This window comes from Macadamia integrifolia, chromosome 1 (genome assembly GCF_013358625.1).
Source record: "Macadamia integrifolia cultivar HAES 741 chromosome 1, SCU_Mint_v3, whole genome shotgun sequence".
NCBI lineage: Eukaryota > Viridiplantae > Streptophyta > Magnoliopsida > Proteales > Proteaceae > Macadamia > Macadamia integrifolia.
In genome coordinates this window covers 15,977,064-15,982,727 of record NC_056557.1, presented here as the reverse complement: position 1 = coordinate 15,982,727, position 5,664 = coordinate 15,977,064, and positions in this window count along the sequence as shown.

Here is a 5,664-nt window from a genome sequence, read left to right as displayed (position 1 = left end):
AAAAAAAAAAAAAAAAAAAAACCAGAAGAGCTCATTTGAGTCAAGTCATTCAACCCTAAGTTTTTCCCTCATCAGCTCATTTTCATTCTCCAACAGTTACACTCACAACCTTAACCGACAACTCTCCTCCTTATCTCCCTCCATCGTTGGTGATTCTTTCAATTCTCACAAATCGCGATGGAGGTCATGAACCTTGGAACCATATAAGACTTGGCATTCGATAAAGTGAATTGATGGTGTAAGATGGTAAATCTTTAATTTGTGGTGGATCACTGGAGCTGAGCTATGGTCTTATGAGTGCTCTGCCTGATACCATTTTGAAGGAATATTTTCGTAAGGAGATGAAAATATTATTATTATTATTTTTTTTTTTTTTTTCTCAGAAGAGGGGTTTGATCCCATCTTTATATTCAAATATTCATTGTATGGAAGAGTTGTATTCACTCTAATTTTAGTTTTAAACCCACTTGGCCCATTGGATGAATCCAAGATTTATTATATGGGCTCATAAAGGCAAATAAGTTATTGGCTCATGTGGGAGAAGTGTTTGAGGCAAAAGCAACCACGTTACTCAAATGTTCGCTCACATAAAGATGGGGCAACAATCCCACATCGGAATAGATTCAAAAGGGAGAGAGCAGAGATGGTCACTATGCTTTTCTACAACTTTTCAAAAAAGGGTCGTTGAGTTGCCTGTTTGAAGTTTGATTGTGTAATTAAAAAGACAGTTAAAATATTGCACCCATCTTTTCACTTTCAAAAAAAAAAAAAAAACACAGATGCTGGATGGCAAATTATGGTCAGAGCTACTCAGGGCCATTGGCCCTCCTTGACCAATGAGAGTCAATCAGGGGTAGGCCTGGGCTGGGTGGAGCCCATCAGGGTTGGGCTCAGGCTGAGGTTTTTATGCCTTGAGTCAGGGTTCAGGCCCTTCAGGGTGCGCCTAAGCTAAGTTATAAGGATTCAGGGTTGGGTTGGGAATTTACAAGGGTTGGGAATTTACAAAGCCCGGCCCAACCCGACCCTATTGCAGCCCTAGTTGCAAGAGAATAAACATATTTCCCGGGAAGTGAAATATATTTAAAAAAAAAAAATCGTTTTTGGTGTTTGGTAGAAAGAGAATTACAAATATTTACTCAAGAAAATATATAATTTTTAAAGAAAATGCAAGTATTTTCCTTCACTTTCTTTTTCCATTTTCCTTGCAACCAAACGGAACTTTTAGTGCAAAACATGGTAGGCCATAGAGAAAATGGAAGCCATCTCAACCCAACCCATAACATCAGAGATATGACTAGGCCTTTTCCCTATTGATGTAGCTTGGTATGGAAGACCAATCTATTAATTAATGGACTTGGCCGTATTATTTTACCAAAAAAAAAAAAGACTTGGGCGTATTTTTACCTGGAGTCCAACCCTTGCAGACTCTGACCAATTGGGCAGCAGCCATTTCTTAGTCTTTGTGGGAATGGTTCTAGCCTTCTAGGGATTGATAGCAGATCAAAGAAATCGTCGGGATTAGATTGATATTAGTGGAGGGCAGTACCGATTACAGATCGATCCTGTAGCAGCGTATTAGTATGGACTAAGGGTAAAAAGGTTTAAAAAAAAAAAGTCCAATCCATTTCTACATACTTTACTAGAGTTGAGATCCCATACACGTACGTTCACCTAAACATTAGTTTCAGGTCTCAAACATTTGTCCTATGTATTATCATTAAATAGGTAAAGAGAGGGGTATTTATGAAAACGAAGGGGACACTTATTTTACTATTATCCTCCTAAGAAGAGAAAATCAAGTAGCAAGAGGTTGACGAGCTTGAATGGGCAAAGAAATATTTCTTTTTGGAGAAAGTTTTCCTTTATCAGAGAGGATGGTTAACCCATCGTTTGGTTGCGAGGAGAATTAAGGGATAAGAAATGAAATTTTTTAACTTAAAAACAAACTTTTTTTTTTTTTTTTTTTTGTAATTATTACCCCATATGACTACATTACAAACTTCAAATCATTCCATATTTAGTTTTTATTTTATTTTACTTTGCATTCTAATCCCGGTTAGCAGGAAAAAAGCCCTTCTGTGATGGACTATAAATTTAAGAGTAGGCCGAAACCCATAGGTGGCATATATGGCTCGATTATCACACTTTTTGGGTGTGTTTGACCTAGTTTTAGGTTGCAACATACCATATGATCAGTTGAGTCGGTTAGAATTGAAAGCCCTTCCGTGATGGGTTATAAATTTAAGAGTAGGTCCATGCAAGTAAAAATAAAGTACTTTTAGGGGGTGTTTGGTTCGGTAAATCTTTGGGATAACATTCTTTAGAATGATAATTCTTAATTTTTGGAGTTGTTTGGTTCTACTAGGACAACCCTCATAAATGAGCATTCTACTTCCTATGAATGATCATATTACAAAGGATGTGTTCCAAATCTGAGTTTACCTCAACACTTAAACTCAGATTTGAGCAACATTTTTATCACATGGTATAAAAGGAGAAAGCGGAAAGACGTTCTCTATGGAAACCAATATCTCAACCTACGAGAAACATGTACTAGCCTTAAGGCAACCAAACGATTTTTCAGAAAGAAACATAATTCAGAGGAATGCCTATCAAAATATTGACAATCATATCTGATACATACACCATTTGATTTACCGAACCAAACACCCCCTTAGCCAGTGCATGAGCTCAAGTTCAATTAGTTACTTATTCTAATAATTGAACCATACTTTACCAAGCCGTTTAAATGGTACTAGGCTTCTACCAAAAATGCCTAGATGGTAGTAGGCCCATTATTGTCTTTATTGGATTACTGGGTGCCTATTTACATTATGAGAGTAAATTAAAGTTTGGGCTTTAAGCCCATAATCCACAACATTCTATCAAATCCACCAGACAACTAGATCCATCCATAGTTTTAATCACCCGAGCAAACCAGCTATTCTGACTCCCATTTAAATTCGGGCTTTGGCTCGTCTCCAATTCTTGATCTATCAATTCCTCACCAATTCTTGCTTTTAGAACTTCAAAATCCTCTGTTTGAGTAAAGATAAGGGTGTTAATCGGTTCGATTTTGGTTATTCAGTTTGGTTTTGGTTCGGTTCTGAATGATGATAAGGTGGACCATAACTGAACCGAGAACCGACTCAGTTCTATATTTAGATACTCAAACCAATCCAATTTAGCTCAGTTTGGTTTCGATTCTGATATACATTTTTAATTTGGTTTTGTACCTCGATTTTAATTCGATTATGAAAACGGTTTCACTTTTGGACAATGACTGTGATTGACCAAGGGCCATAATGGCGAAAGTTACGGGCCTTATGACCATTGCTAACTCCAAAATTGTCTTAGCATGTAAATATGTGATGATAAATTGCCAAAAACACTTACACCTAAAAAATCTCTCTTAAGGATATTAGGATTTTTTCATTTTTCGGCAATTCGGTTCGGTTTCGGTTCTAACCATCGGGTCTTACACCCTAAACCGAAATCAAACCGAACCAAGGTCCATACTCAAACCAATTTGAACCTAATTAATTCGGTTTGTTTGGCTTGATTTTGGATTCGATATCCGATTTCAGTTGAAATTGACACCCTTAAGTAAAGTGAATATATGAGACGGTTTAAAGGTTTGGTGGTTTGGTGGTTTGGTGGTTTGAGGATAAGGGTTTCAAAGTTTTAAAAGTAATTCCATCTTCCGCCGTTGGATTTAATGAGGATAGGTGTCAGTCATTGGTGAAAAATTAGTGAGGAATTGATAGATTAAGAATTGGATACGAGCCAAATCCTTAAATTCAATTCCAACATAGAACCACCTTGATTATATTCTAGAACAAAATTGGGTGGTTCATAGACCATATCTAAAACCACGGGTTAGTTTTGCTGGTTAAATCTGTTTGTAACCAACGTGGTTAATTGACATATTTGCTCATCTCACTAGTTACCAACTTTTCTGGGTAACGGTAATTTCTGTAACTTTGCCCCATCTTTTCTCTCTCCCTTGTTCTCCAACTCTGGCTCCCCGACCCTTCTTCCCTCTTCCCTCTCCCCTCTTCCACCCCACCCCAACCCACCCCACAAATCCCTGCCCTCCTCGCCGTTCCTCAGGAGGAAGAGAAATAGACACTTTTGGGCACAACGAGCTAGTTTGCCAGCCTTTTTCCCTCATAAAGAAAAAACAAGTACAGTACTACAATATTGTGAGCGCTTGTTTGGTATAATAATTGGTGTTGGATGCTTAAAGGAAAGAAGAGATTCAACTCACAATAAACCCACCACGCTTGATCTTTTGGGCGCAGGGATCCATGCCTAGACCATGTGGAGAAACGGGTGGGTAGTAGCTTGTCCCATCTACCCTTTTTTTTTTTTTTAAATGTGCAATTGATTACATGAGAATGTTGCCACATCCAATTTATCCTTCTTCCAACGATTGAGACATCTTTTTTGTGTTGTAAGAAGAAAAAAAGAAAAAAAAAAAAATGGAAATATAGAAATTTATATACCATATCGTAACCATGGTTGTTTACATAGAAAATGTCCTTTATATATGTGTTGGTGTACGATGTCAGGTATTCCATCACAGTTTAATCTAAGGAGTACCGATGCAAGCGCCTCGACAGTCAGGATGACGGTCTCGCTAGCCAGTAAACGAGCCATGGGGATTGCAAGGGAGACAAGAAGCCCCCCTCCCCCTCTTGAATTTTTTATTTGAACACAGTTGTGTACTTTTCGAATTAAGATTTTTTACTATATATTTGTAATGAGGATTTCTTTCTCTGTAATGCAATCAATACTAAGAGATGTGAAGAACAAGAATTGTAACCCTATTCTCCATTGATAGTGAAGTAGGATCTCATTTCATCGAGGACGTAGACAATCTCTTCGAACCTCGTAAATTTGTGTACATTGCTTGTTCTTGTTCTTCCATTATCTTCTGTATCGTTTTAGGGTTTCGTTTCTACACATCTATCCATTAGTCATGATGATAAATAACCTTTCGAATGTATCTCCATTTGTCCTCGGTGATGGATTGTTTAGTTTTTTTTTTTTGGCACTAAAAACCCCATAGGAGGGGGAGGGGACTTATATAAAAGACAAAGTATTCTTTCACTCGTGGTTGAACGATGGGATGACCAAGATGTGATCCTCATCTCTCTCTCTCCTATTGATTATGGTTGACGATCATGATGGATCATCCATTCTCCACGACCTTAGGAAAACTTGATCTTTATATAAAAGTTTCACTGGGCAAAAAACAGAAGAGATGCAATATATAGAAGATTCTTAGAGAAATGATTCTTCCAAAGACCTATATATATATATATATATATATATATATATATATATGAGGATAGTTCAAAACCCACTTAACTATAGCATGGGCACAAATATTTTCAGATCTACTAATATAATATAAAGAGCGAAAGTCCATACATGTCAAAAGAAATCCAACATCGGTTAGCATGAAATCCTAATAGGTTGGTTAAACTATTATATCCAAAAAGCGTGGGATCTACCATGTCTAATTAATTATGAATGTGAAAATAAACTAGAATTTTACTAATAATAATAATAATAATAATAAACTAGAATATGGCCCAAATCCATGCAGTCGAACTGGAACTTAGAAACATGAATTTGTTTTTTTTTTTTTTTTTT